We start from the raw sequence: 15,657 nt of genomic DNA on the forward strand, positions 1-15,657 counted from the left end.
GCTAATGTAGCTTATTGCCATAATACACAGCAATCACTGCATTGGAGATGACTAACCATGTGATGTGTCATGTGACCACCCTGGGACTACAGTTAGCCTTGTTGATATTTTGTCAAGCATCAGCACCGCACGACATAAACTTGGCTCTACTTTAAAGTCCAGATCGACCGACTATTGGCCTGGCACATTGTCGCTGATGTTTGGCATTTGGACGTAAAAATTTTAAATTTTTTTATTTTTATTTTTACAACTACAGCAGAACTATATCAGCATATAGAATATATAAACATACTGTATGACACCAGTCTTTAGTATTAAAAAATCCATACTTAGTGAAGTGCTTGAGAAAAGACAACATTTATTTATTTAAGAATTAAAAATGCTCTTATTGTCAATAACTCAACAAATATGTTTTGTCATCTGACATTTGAGTTTTTGTGAGAATTCTTCGCCGGTCTGCTCAACCGCCCACATGGCCACGCCCCCTTTCTCTCCCTCCTACAGTGCGTCTCTCCTCTGCTTCACTCTCGATCAATCAATCAATGTTTACTTATGTAGCCCAAAATTACGAGTGTCTCAAAGGGCTGCACAAGCCACAACGACATCCTCGGCTCAGATCCCACATCAGGGCAAGAAAAAACTTAACCCAATTGGATAACAATGAGAAACCTCTACCTCAGTTGTGGTAGCATTGCAATGTGGGGCTGCACGAGTGCTGCCACTATAAGGTAAGTGGCGGTTCATTGAGGGAAACAATTTCAACATGTGCTGTGACTGAATATCCTCTACCTCGAATGTGGTAGCATTGCAATGTGGGGCTTCACAAGTGCTGCCAGCAATAGGGCAGCTGTGGTTCAATAGGCGGAAACATTAAATCCATCTTGTGCTGTGACTTAATATCCACTGCCTTGGTGGGGGTAGCATCACAGTATAGGGCTGCACGAGTGCTGCCACTGTAAGGGAAGTGGCGGTTCATTGAGGGGAAACATTAATTTCGACATGTGCTGTAACTGAATATCCTCTACCTCAGTGGTGGTAGCATCGCAATGTGGGGCTGCACGAGTGCTGCGGTTCATTTGGCGGAAACATTAAATCCAACTTGTGCTATGACTTAATATCCACTGCCTTGGTGGGGGTAGCATGACAGTATAGGGCTGCACGAGTGCTGCCACTGTAAGGGAAGCGGAGGTTCATTGAGTGAAAACATTCATTTCGACATGTGCTGTGACTGAATTACCTCAGTGGTGGTAGCATCGCAATGTGGGGCTGCACGAGTGCTGCGGTTCATTTGGCGGAAACATTGAATCCAACTTGTGTTGTGACTTAATATCCACTGCCTTGGTGGGGGTAGCATGACAGTATAGGGCTGCACGAGTGCTGCCACTGTAAAGGAAGCGGCGGTTCATTGAGGAGAAACATTAATTTCGACATGTGCTGTAACTAAATATCCTCTACCTCAGTGGTGGTAGCATTGCAATGTGGGGCTGCACGAGTGCTGCCAGCACTAGGGTGGCTGTGGTTCATTGGGCAGAAACATTAAATCCATCTTGTGCTGTGACTTAATATCCACTGCCTTGGTGGGGGTAGCATCACAGTATAGGGCTGCACGAGTGCTGCCACTATAAGGGAAGTGGCGGTTCATTGAGGGGAAACATTGATTTCGACATGTGCTGTGACTGAATATCCTCTACTTCAATGGTGGTAGCATCGCAATGTGGGGCTGCATGAGTGCGGCTGTGGTTCATGGGGCAGAAACATTGAATCCAACTTGTGCTGTGACTTAATATCCACTGCCTTGTTAGAGGTAGCATCACAGTACAGAGCTGCACGAGTGCTGCCACTATAAGGGAAGCGGAGGTTCATTGAGGGGAAACATTCATTTCGACATGTGCTGTGACTGAATTACCTCAGTGGTGGTAGCATCGCAATGTGGGGCTGCACGAGTGCTGCGGTTCATTTGGCGGAAACATTAAATCCAACTTGTGCTGTGACTTAATATCCACTGCCTTGGTGGGGGTAGCATGACAGTATAGGGCTGCACGAGTGCTGCCACTGTAAGGGAAGCGGCGGTTCATTGAGGGGAAACATTCATTTCGACATGTGCTGTAACTAAATATCCTCTACCTCAGTGGTGGTAGCATTGCAATGTGGGGCTGCACGAGTGCTGCCAGCACTAGGGTGGCTGTGGTTCATTGGGCGGAAACATTAAATCCATCTTGTGCTGTGACTTAATATCCACTGCCTCGGTGGGGGTAGCATCACAGTATAGGGCTGCACGAGTGCTGCCACTATAAGGGAAGTGGCGGTTCATTAAGGGGAAACATTGATTTCGACATGTGCTGTGACTGAATATCCTCTACTTCAGTGGTGGTAGCATCGCAATGTGGGGCTGCATGAGTGCGGCTGTGGTTCATGGGGCAGAAACATTGAATCCAACTTGTGCTGTGACTTAATATCCACTGCCTTGTTAGAGGTAGCATCACAGTATAGAGCTGCACGAGTGCTGCCACTATAAGGGAAGCGGAGGTTCATTGAGGGGAAACATTCATTTCGACATGTGCTGTGACTGAATTACCTCAGTGGTGGTAGCATCGCAATGTGGGGCTGCACGAGTGCTGCGGTTCATTTGGCGGAAACATTAAATCCAACTTGTGCTGTGACTTAATATCCACTGCCTTGGTGGGGGTAGCATGACAGTATAGGGCTGCACGAGTGCTGCCACTGTAAAGGAAGCGGCGGTTCATTGAGGAGAAACATTCATTTCGACATGTGCTGTAACTAAATATCCTCTACCTCAGTGGTGGTAGCATTGCAATGTGGGGCTGCACGAGTGCTGCCAGCACTAGGGTGGCTGTGGTTCATTGGGCGGAAACATTAAATCCATCTTGTGCTGTGACTTAATATCCACTGCCTTGGTGGGGGTAGCATCACAGTATAGGGCTGCACGAGTGCTGCCACTATAAGGGAAGTGGCGGTTCATTGAGGGGAACATTGATTTCGACATGTGCTGTGACTGAATATCCTCTACTTCAGGGGTGGTAGCATCGCAATGTGGGGCTGCATGAGTGCGGCTGTGGTTCATGGGGCAGAAACATTGAATCCAACTTGTGCTGTGACTTAATATCCACTGCCTTGTTAGAGGTAGCATCACAGTACAGAGCTGCACGAGTGCTGCCACTATAAGGGAAGCGGAGGTTCATTGAGGGGAAACATTCATTTCGACATGTGCTGTGACTGAATTACCTCAGTGGTGGTAGCATCGTAATGTGGGGCTGCACGAGTGCTGCGGTTCATTTGGCGGAAACATTGAATCCATCTTGTGCTGTGACTTAATATCCACTGCCTTGGTGGGGGTAGCATCACAGTATAGGGCTGCACGAGTGCTGCCACTATAAGGGAAGCGGAGGTTCATTGAGGGGAAACATTCATTTCGACATGTGCTGTGACTGAATTACCTCAGTGGTGGTAGCATCGTAATGTGGGGCTGCACGAGTGCTGCGGTTCATTTGGCGGAAACATTAAATCCATCTTGTGCTGTGACTTAATATCCACTGCCTTGGTGGGGGTAGCATCACAGTATAGGGCTGCACGAGTGCTGCCACTATAAGGGACGTGGCGGTTCATTGAGGGGAAACATTCATTTCGACATGTGCTGTGACTGAATATCCTCTACCTCAGTGGTGGTAGCATCGCAATGTGAGGCTGCATGAGTGCTGCCAGCAATGGGACAGCTATGGTCCCTCAGGTGTGTTTGGGATCCTTGTCATACTAGAAAACCGCCATATGGCCCAGTTTCCTACGGTACATGTTAGATTTCATGTTTTCATTCAATGAACCACAGCTGTGCAGAGCCAGCAGCATTCGTGCAGCCTCAGACGGTGACGCTACCACCACCGAGAAAACGGTACTTCAGAATATCACCATAGCCTACATGTTGGAACTAATGTTACCCTCGATGAACCACAGCTCCCTACCGCCGGCAGCACTCATGCACCATTCTGGACTTTGGGCAAGACAATTATTGTCAGGTTCAAACACTGATGACAACTATTAAACAAGACAAAAAGCAAGGAATTAAACAGAGAAATAATTCAATTGAGCTCAATTGAGGAGAAACATCTGGACTGTACTCTTTGCACAGTTCCACCACGCTCTGACGAAAGATTGTACGCCTCTTCTTTTATTTGGACTTTCCCTGATTACATGGCAACAGCTGTTTCTAAGGGAGGGGGGTCGTAAACAGCCATCGCCTTTGATTAAAAACAGTTCAAAGAAAAGGTCGTAAAACAGTTCAAAGAAGAGGTGCCTGGAGCTTTGGCAGGTCCTTCTTTCTCTCCGCTTTGTAGATCTCGGGTCGAGACAAAATCTTTCTGTGGATTACAATACATCAAATAAACAGAACCCTCATGTCGCTCCCCATCCTACACAGTGGAGTTTTACAAGCCTTTTGCTTGGTAGTATCAAAAGCCGGGAACTCATTGAAACACAAAGTTTTGTGATAACTTAGATACAATTATTCTGACAATTATGTTGCTACTAACTCGTGTTATCAGTTATTTATGATTAACATTAATGTGGTTTTACTCCCTGAAAGAATCTTCTTTGAGCAACTTTTGCAGCTCCAAGTCCTTCCATGAACCGAGCCAGACAGCCGTCACTTTCAGCTTCCTGGGGCAGGAGCAGCATGGCGGCTGTGATCATCGGTTGTGTGCGCACCGTCTGGCCCTCATCATCCCAGCTGGGCGCCAACACTCAGAAGATAATTTGTCTCCATCACGGCCGCCTGGACCACCATGTGACCACACTCCATGTGCTCCAAACAGGGTTTGGTGGAACTGGAAAAGACAGATTTCGGTAGGAATTGTGAGTGAATTCAAACAGTTAGCACGCTAGCCTAATAGCATCAAGTCATAAAATATACAACCCTTAGGTGTGTACCTGCAAAATTAGCTTAAAAAGCTAGCATTGCTAACAGTTAGCATGTAAAAAAGAACATTTGACTGTGAAGTGTATAGCTGCAAAATTAGCTAAAAAGCTAGCATACTAACAGTTAGCATGAGTGAAATAACTATGTTTGACTCTAAAGTGTAAACCTGCTGGCAAAATTAGCTTAAAAAAACAGCTAACATGCTGTTAGCATGCTAACAGTTAACATAAAATAACAAAATATTTGACTGACATGTAAAAATTACATACTAACCGTAAACATATGTGTCAAATAACAAAATATTTGATTCTAAAGACTAAACCTGCTTGCAAAATTAGCTAATAAACTAACAAGCTAAAATGCTATAGTTTGAAGTAACAAATTGTTTGATTCTAAAGGCTAAATGTGCCTGCAAAATTACCTAATAAACTAACAAGCTTACATGCTAACGTTTGAAGTAACAAAATATTTGACTCTGACATGTAAAAATTACATACCAACAGGTAACAAATATGATCAAGTAACAAAATATTTGATTCTAAAGGCTAAACCTGCATGCAAAATTAGCTAATAAACTAACAAGCTAACATGCTAATGTTTGAAGTAACAAAATATTTGATTCTAAAGGCTAAATGTGCCCGGAAAATTAGCTAATAAACTAACAAGTTCACATGCTAACGTTTGAAGTAACAAAATATTTGACTCTGAGGTGTACACCTTCAAAATTAGCTCAAATCTAGCTTACTAACAGTTAGCATGCATGACATAAAAAGTATTAGACTCGGAAGTGTAAACCTCTCTGCAAAGTTATCTAAAAAAAAATAACAAGCTAACATTCGTTAGCATGCTAACAGTTAACATGCGAGAAATATCAAAATATTTGACTCTGACGTAAAAATGACATACTATTAGTAAACATATGTGTCAACTAACAAAATATTTTAATATAAAGGCTAAACCTGCCTGCGAAGTTAGCTAAGAAACTAACAAGCTTACATGCTAACGTTTGAAGCAACAAAATATTTGACTCTGAGGTGTACACCTTCAAAATTAGCTAAAATCTAGCTTACTAAAAGTTAGCATGCATGACATAAAAAGTATTAGACTCTGAAGTGTAAACCTCTCTGCAAAAGTTATCTAAAAAACTAACATGCTGTTAGCATGCTAACAGTTAGCATCCGTGAAATAACAAGATATTTGACTCTGACACGTAAAAATGACATACCAACAGGTAACACACATGGTCAAGTAACAATATATTTGATTCTAAAGGCTAAATGTGCCTGCAAAATTACCTAATAAACTAACAAGCTTACATGCTAACGTTTGAAGTAACAAAATATTTGACTCTGACATGTAAAAATTACATACCAACAGGTAACAAATATGATCAAGTAACAAAATATTTGATTCTAAAGGCTAAACCTGCATGCAAAATTAGCTAATAAACTAACAAGCTAACATGCTAATGTTTGAAGTAACAAAATATTGGATTCTAAAGGCTAAATGTGCCCGGAAAATTAGCTAATAAACTAACAAGTTCACATGCTAACGTTTGAAGTAACAAAATATTTGACTCTGAGGTGTACACCTTCAAAATTAGCTAAAATCTAGCTTACTAACAGTTAGCATGCATGACATAAAAAGTATTAGACTCTGAAGTGTAAACCTCTCTGCAAAGTTATCTAAAAAAAACTAACAAGCTAACATTCGTTAGCATGCTAACAGTTAACATGCGAGAAATATCAAAATATTTGACTCTGACGTAAAAATGACATACTATTAGTAAACATATGTGTCAACTAACAAAATATTTTAATATAAAGGCTAAACCTGCCTGCGAAATTAGCTAAGAAACTAACAAGCTTACATGCTAACGTTTGAAGCAACAAAATATTTGACTCTGAGGTGTACACCTTCAAAATTAGCTAAAATCTAGCTTACTAAAAGTTAGCATGCATGACATAAAAAGTATTAGACTCTGAATTGTAAACCTCTCTGCAAAAGTTATCTAAAAAACTAACATGCTGTTAGCATGCAAACAGTTAGCATCCGTGAAATAACAAAATATTTGACTCTGACATGTAAAAATGACATACCAACAGGTAACACACATGGTCCAGTAACAATATATTTGATTCTAAAGGCTAAACCTGCCTGCAAAATTTGCTGAGAAACCAACAATGCTAACGTTACCATGCTAACAGTTAGCATGCGTGAAATAACAAAATATTTGACTTTGACATGTATACCTGCAAAATTAACTAAAAAGATGGCATACTAACAGTTAAAATGTATCAAGTAGCAAAATATTTGATTCTGAAGCGTAAACCTGCCTGCAAAATTAGCTAATAAACTAACAAGTTAACATGCTAGTGTTAGAAATAAATATATTTTACTCCGAGGTGTATACTGACAAAATTAACTAAAAAGCCAGCTTACTACCATTGGTATAGCAGTTAGCATGTGTAAAATAAAAAAAAGATTGACTATGAGGTGTATATCTGCAAAATGATATAAGAAAAACTAGCCTGTTAACAGTTAGCACACATAAAATAACTAAATATTTGACTCTAAGGTGTATATTTGCAAAATTATCAACAAAAAAAACAAAACCCAGCATGCTAACAATTAGCATGCATAAAATAAGTAAATATTTGACTCTGAGGTGTATATTTGCAAAATTATCAAAAAAAATAAAAATCCCAGCATGATAAGTAGCACGCACAAAATAACAAAATATTTGACTCTGAGGTGTATATTTGCAAAATTATCAAAAAAATACAACAAAAAATAAACCCAGAATGCTAATAATTAGTACGCATAAAATAACTAAATATTTGACTCTGAGGTGTATATTTGCAAAATTATCAAAAAAAACAACAAAAACCCAGCATGCTAACAATTAGCACACACAAAATAACTAAATATTTGACTCTGAGGTGTACACTGACAGAATTAGCTAAAAAGCCGGCATGTTACCATTACATGCTAACAGTTAGCATGGTTGTAAAAACAAATGACTCTTGGGTATATATATCTGAAAAAAATAGCTAAAAATTTTTTTAGCATGCTAACAGTTAGCATTGGTAAAGTAAAAATAAAAGTGTATACATGCCTGCTAAAATACTTAATAAAAATATTAGCATGCATGAATAACATGTTTGACTGAGGTGGATCCCTGCAAAATGAACTAAAAAAATGCTAACATGCTAACATTTTGCATGCATCAAGTATCCAAATATTTGACCCTGGAGTGTACATAAACAGAACCTGCTGCATATTTGGACATTTTAGACCACAGCAATCACACAAAAAACAGCAAAATCCTGGCGGGACTGATGTTACTAAAATTAGACACAAGCCCTCACATGCCTCTGAGGGACTTGTGCCACTGCTTGGCTGCACAAATACTGCCTTTCAAATCCGCTAAAAAACTGAATATTACACACGTTCTATGCTAATTCAACCAATCAAATCAAGCTTTGTTCGACATGATCAATGTTAAGAAATTTGACTAAAAAAAACAAAAACACACTTGGTCAAACTTTTTGTAATTCTGTGTATTTTGGGGTGGGAGTGAGAGGGTTTACAAAGAACACTAAAACACTAAAAACACTGGCAACAAAGTAAAAAAAAAAATTCAAATGTGAGGCAATGTTGTTGAAAAAAACCTCAAAACATTGCAGCTTTGTGAAAAAGTTGCCTTGAAATCCCGGAGGGACTAATTTTATATTCAACATTGCAGCTGAGAGGTTTCTACCACAATAACCCATGCAGAGTAAAACAAGACTTCTGGAGGCCATTTATAGCAAGGCAATATTTTCACACAATAAATACTATGCTTTATATCAGGCGGGTCCAAAGTGCGGCTCAATGACCATTTTTAGTGGCCTGTGGCACATTTAAAAAAATACTAATAAAAAAAAAGGGGAATAATAGAGCAAACAGGTGAAATGTAAAGAGAAAAAGTTGCAAAGTTGTTTTTTTCTTCTAAGCTGTCATTGCTCAAAAATTAATAATGAATCGAAATGATTGTTGTTATGAATTATTGACTTACAGTATTCAAGGCTCCAATTACTTCACATCAGAAATTCCACTTTGAAATATTTTTTGTGGAAAATATTGCATATTTTTGTGTTTGCGCCTTATAAAACACTTTTTCTTTCACAAAAAAGGCATACATATTGTATATATGTTATAGACATAATATAATATATCTGTATATATAATATACTGTACACATATGTATATATTCGTATATATATTTGTATATATGTTATATTTTATATTGCTATATTTAGTCTATTTATACCTGCATTGTCCTTTCCATCCTTACACTTTCCATCATTGTAACTGAGCTACTGTGTGGATGGAGGCAGGCTAGCTGTTAGCTTCAAGCTAATCATCACCCGACCAGACTACTCCACCACAAAAACATACTTTGCAGGTCAACAAACGGGGCAAATATGTGCCTTTTTGAAGTGTTAATGTGCGAGGAGTGTTCAAAAGTGTTCAGGGGTTCCCTGCTTTTTCCCCTGAAGAGCAGGGAAACCTTCGAAACAGGCTTGTAGGGATGAAATAGCCTCTGTTTTTTCCTGACCTAACGTATATTCCGCTCTACCCCGTTATTGAGCACTATAACGGATATACCACAGAAACCTTGACTATGTATATATGAATGTGTGTGTGTGTGTATATATGTATGTGTATATATGTATATATATATATATATATATATATATTTATATTTATATATATATATATATATATATATATATATATATATATACATATATAAATATATATATATATATATATACATATATAAATATATATATATATATATATATATATATATATATATATATATATATATATATATATATATATATATATATATATATATATATATATATATATATATATATATATATATATATATATATATATATATATGGAGACTTGTTTTAACACTTTATTCAGTGGGACCCTTTCGGATCCCCAATAATTTTTGTGGGACTTTTTTTTTATTCATTTCTCAAAAAGTATTAATAGATTAAAGTTAATGTTATGAATAAAGTTTCCAACAAATTCACATCAAATATTGCTATTATAAATTTTTGGTGGGTAATATATTGCATATTTTCTGTTTTTGCCATACATTTTTTTTATTTTCTTTGACAAAAAGGGGATACAACAAAAAAATCATTATAAGAATTATAATCAACCGATCTGAAGTTGATCTATATATAATAAAATAAATATATATATATGTGACTTCTTTTAATGCTTTATTGAGAGGGACCCTTTTGGGTCCCCAGGAATTTCCATGTTTTTCTTTTTTTTAAACTGTCATTGCTCAAAAAATATTAATGAATCAAAATCAATGTTGACATGAAATATTGACCTATTTAAGGCTCCAATTACTTAACATGAAATATGCCACTTTTAATTATTTTTTGTGTGTTTTTGCTACAAAAAGATCTTAGTTTTTTAAAAACTCTATTGACAGATGGACCTCAGGTTGATGTAGAGATTTAAGCATCGAATAATAATACAAATATATATAAAATGATGTGACTTACTTAAAAAAATAATTGACATGTTAATGAAACTTAAGGGGAGACCGAAAGGTAAAAAAAAATGTATATATTGGTTTTGAAAATGAAAAATATCAAAATTTGTGTGCTTTAGTTTTTCAGCGAGTGGCCCTCAATGGAAAAAGTTTGGACGCACCTGCAATATATCCCCGTCTTAATATTTATGGCCAAGTGCCCTCGCCTTGATGAACTGCACGGCCATGTTGGCTGGTGTTCAGACGTGTGCCTGCAGGTCCTTGTTGTTGCCCTTTGTTGAATTCGGGTTAAATGGATTTGGGGCCACCGCTCCTGAGGCAGCTCGCAGAGCGGAGCTGACTGGCAGGCGGCGCCGCCAGGGAGTCGGGCGCTATTGTTGGACACGCACAAACGCTGTCGCCTATTGTTGGCGTGAAAGTGACAAGGCAGCAGGCGAGCTGCACACAAACCCTGTTAAATATTATTACAACATCCGTGACCTTTGACCTTTATTCAACTAAATACAGTTGCGCTGAGATGAGAAGTCAAATATGGCCCAACAGTTAGTGCCAGTATACCCATAATGCATCATAAACTAAGGTATTACAGGAATATCTTATTTACTTTTATATACTATTCTTTTTTTTTAACGCAGTTTTGCATAAATCACTTAGGTTGTTAAAATATGACAACCCCATTTATACTTAGACTTCCTTTTTATTGTCATTCAAATTTGAACTTTACAGTACAGATACATGATACAAATATTAAATACTAAATATATAAAAAATGGGTTTTATTCATAGAATATTATGAATTTAATATTGATAAGGTCTGCCTGGTGTAAAACGTCAGACATCAACTGTATATATTTGCTGACATCTACTGGATGAGACTGTCATTACTGATTAACTACGCGCATGCGCAAACAATTATTTCCTGCCGTGTCACTCCACTTTGAGTCGTAAAAAAATTACCAAAATAACAAAGCATGTGAATTTAAACACGAAATGTATTTTCAATAAACGGAGCATTTTAATTATTTGCGTGAAATGTAAATATATTTAGTTACGGTAATGTAACCGCCTGGTGTTCAAGGTTAAGATAAAAAAGTGCAGCGTAAAATTTGAATAATAAACTATGTGGATGGATTAATGTATTTTTTAAAAGTGTTTTTGTCGATTGTTGGAGGTTATCTAAAGATACTTTTGCGAACCGTTGTTGAATTCAAACAAACTTTATTTCAGTAACTACAATACAGATATTTAAACAATCTGAAAATTAAAATAAACATGCGTTTGATATATTTTCAAAATAAGCACATGCTCGTTGTTTTAATATTATTTGTGCTATTAGAATCTTCAAACATATATTGAAACAATAAAAAAAAGAAAATAAGCAAGAAACATGTGCGTGGAAACACTTGACGAATAAAACAAAAGCAAATAAAAGCATCATACTACACATTACTTGTTTTTTCTTTGATAAACTGTTATATTATTATTTCAGAATAAAACACAAAGAATATACCAAGGCAAATTTATACAAAAATATTTTTTGTATGCACCTTTTGAAAAAATATACAATATTTTGTTAATATCCATGTTCATAGTGTTGCCGTTTTGAAGGATGGTGTTTGTTTCGTATGTTAAATGTATATCGTATATTAAATTGACCACGCCATATATTGTTGACCAGTAGATAGCAGCAGAGCGCGCAATGGGCTTTCTAAGCATCCTCAAATGGCGCACGAAGAAGAGTGAACTACGTCACGGTTGTTTTGCGCTTACTTCCTGTAAAAATACAACAAACGGTTGTGTTAGCCATGCTGTGACTCTACCTCTGCGCGTTTTCACCGGGGAAGCGCGACTGAAACGTCGAGCTGTGTCGTGATAATCCTGATAATATTTGAATTAAGTCGTCATGTTGTGACGGACCGGACGCTTCTTCCACAAATGTGAGTTGAAACAAAAAAGCTGCTCGGCGTTGTAATACTTCCCATGCTAATTGCTATTCAAAGCATCTTCCTTGTTCTGGCACTCGCTGTAGTTTGCTTTTACACTTTAACTCACCATTTCATTTAAAAGATGTGTAAAATATGCAATGTGTAAATTGTTTATTTGGTGCTAGTACGCGATAGCTACCAGCTAGCTAACTTTAATGTATTGTGTTCTACTAATTGTTTAAACAAACTTTGTGCTTAAGTATCGTCAGTGCACAATGTAAACCTGCTCCTAATGGAGGTTAATGTGTGTCTTTATTACGAAACGTTTTTGACACTTTTTTTTAACAAACTATGACAGTTTCATTAAAAAAATGTGAGCAAACATATTCGTTTAAACATTCAATGTGTTAGAAATACAGTGTAGTGGAGGCCCTCTGTTTCTGTTGAAACAGAAACCTATTACAGGGGGGCGGGCACTGACTTTCTCTACTTTTAGGTTTCTGTTTCAACAGAATTTGGCGCTTTTAGACAAAAGTGAACAAACACACCCTAAAATCTCCCTAAGGGCCCCCACTAGTGTATGAAATTCAGTGTGCTTAAAAAGTCAGTGCAGAATAAAATGAGTGTAAAAATATTCGTTGTCATGTGTCACGTGAGTAAAACTTGACACCTCATTGGCTGGTTTGGAGACAGAACTGATTCCTGAGTCTTTTATTTTTTAATTTTTTTAAACTTTTTTTATTGAACAACAAACATACATTTATAATGCACAAAAAAGTCAAGGCACTTTCAACATGAGCAAAACATGTCAAGGAAAGAAAACAAAAGCAAATACAGGGAGTATAAAATACTAATAAAAAATATGGAGAAAAAAAAAGACAAAAAGGGCTACCTAAATCACTTTAAATGTTTTTAACAAATATATCAATTTAAGGGCTTTTATACTCTTAATCATCCTCCAAGATTTGATTGATAATTATAAACCATTAAGCCAATTAGAAAATGTAGGCCTTACTTTCATAAATAGACATTTATGTAGAAAACATTTTGCCTGGAACATAATAATGTTGACAAACATTTCTATGTTACAGTCGTTTATAAAAATACCAAATTTGATCTCTTTTAGAGTAAATGGGGACATCTGGGGCGGTATGGCGTAGTGGGTAGAGCAACCGTGCCAGAAACCTGAGGGTTGCAGGTTCGCTCCCCGCCTCTTACCATCCAAAATCGCTGCCGTTGTGTCCTTGGGCAGGACACTTCACCCTTGCCCCCGGTGCCGCTCACACCGGAGAATGAATGATGAATGAATGAGTTGTAAATATGAATGATGGGTTCTCACTTCTCTGTGAAGCGCTTTGAGTGTCTAGAAAAGCGCTATATAAATCTAATCCATTATTATTATTATTATTATCTCCACACCCTTGTTTCTAAGCCAATCTCTGATCTCCTGGGGCCGTACTTATCAAGCGTCTTAGAATTACTCCTAAGAAGTCTGCTAAGAGTTGACTTAAGAGTAAATAAATTATTCGCTGAAAGCTGCACTTAAAAGTTAGTTATCAAGCGTCTTACTCACACTTTCAGCGAAGTGTAGGACTGAATCTTAAGTGTCACACTCAGAGCTGAATTACGACATTACTATGTGCAGTAAACAGAATTTTAGGTGACGTCATTTCTGTGTCTATAGAAATGACCAATCACGGAAGGGAATCCCTTGTCTAAGAATAAAGAAATATCTTAGAAATATTTAAGTGGACAATGGGAGTGTATATTTTGACAATAAACTACAAAATAATACAAAACAAACAAACAATATTGGCAATGAATCAAAAATAAATGTTTCCTTTTATTGTTGCACCTTTCCTGCTTCCTGCTCCCAGACCGTAACAAAGAGGCAGGGGAGACACTTCTCCACTCTCCAGGATGTATGCTCGGGGCAACACCCTTCACTTTACCCGGCAGTGGGTCTCCACAGCGGACGACTTTAAAGTGAATGATGAGTCCGGCGATTAGTTGCAAATCTTGCTTTATTGATTGCTTGCACACAGCCAATCCAACACAAAACAAACTAGTCCCCGCTCGCACTCACAATACCGCTCCCTCTCTTCTCTCGCCCACACACTCACTGACGTCACTCACCTCACATGCTGTAACCTAGCGTATGTGTGTGCCACACACATAAGCTACTCTCATAACATTTTCTTTCCAATTCATTAATTAGGCAACTAATTTGAAACTGGTGTGGGTGGCTCTATATATACTAGTCCACTGCAGCCACATGCAGAAATCAACAAGGAATCGGAAATTATTAAATATGTGACAAAAATAATACCTGCTCTGTCTAAACGATACCGTTTGATCAGCTGCTCGTCATCAAACAAAGATGAACGTTCGCGCACGTCTCTCTCGCCTCAGTGCCATCCCCTGCTGGCAACTCCTAACCACTTAAGACACCTCTGGGGCCGTACTTATCAAGCTTCTTAGAGTGCCATTTTACACTTAAGTCCTGAGAATTTGCGAAATTTAGTCCTACTCTCAAACTTAAGAATAAAAGCTTTTTATCAACGTTCTTAAGTCTAAGAATCACTCCTACTCTCCACGATATTTAAGAGACCTTCAGAGGTGTCTTAAGTGGTTAGGAGTTGCCAGCAGGGGATGGCACTGAGGCGAGAGAGACGTGCGCGAACGTTCAGGGAACGGAACAATGTTTTTTTTTTTTTTTTATGACGAGCAGCTGATCAAACGGTATCGTTTGGACAGAGCGGATATTATTTTTGTCACAGATTTAATACTTTTCGATTCTTTGTTGATTTCTGCATGTGGCTGCAGTGGGCTAGTATATATAGAGCCACCCACACCAGTTTCAAATTAGTTGCCTAATTAATGAATTGGAAAGAAAATGTTATGACAGTAGCGTATGTGTGTGGCCGTGAGGTGAGTGACGTCAGTGAGTGTGTGGGCGATAGAAGAGAGGGAGCGGTAGCGTGAGTGCCGGCGGGGACTAGTTTGTTTTGTATTATTTTGTAGTTTATTGTCAAAATATACACTCCCATTGTCCACTTAAATATTTCCAAGATATTTCTTTATTCTTAGACAACGGATTCCCTTCCGTGATTGGTCATTTTTATGGACACAGAAATGACGTCACCTAAAATTCCGTTTACGGCACATAGTAATGTCGTAATTCAGCTCTGAGTGTGACACTTAAGATTCAGTCCTACACTTCGCTG

General features: G+C 37.9%; 1 protein-coding gene across 2 annotated transcripts in view; it reads left to right on the plus strand.

Annotated features, from left to right (window-relative positions):
* Window positions 1–12,216: 12,216 nt before the first annotated feature.
* Window positions 12,217–15,657, plus strand: part of med25 (mediator complex subunit 25) — a 35,384-nt gene continuing 31,943 nt past the window's right edge. The window contains exon 1 of one of the 2 annotated variants that reach the window (XM_062050246.1): window positions 12,217–12,442. The gene's annotated coding sequence lies outside the window, so the exon portion shown is untranslated. The remainder of the gene's footprint in view (window positions 12,443–15,657) is intronic. The other variant, XM_062050247.1, reaches the window with a different exon arrangement.

This window comes from Entelurus aequoreus, linkage group LG06 (assembly GCF_033978785.1).
Source record: "Entelurus aequoreus isolate RoL-2023_Sb linkage group LG06, RoL_Eaeq_v1.1, whole genome shotgun sequence".
NCBI classification, from domain to species: Eukaryota; Metazoa; Chordata; class Actinopteri; order Syngnathiformes; family Syngnathidae; genus Entelurus; species Entelurus aequoreus.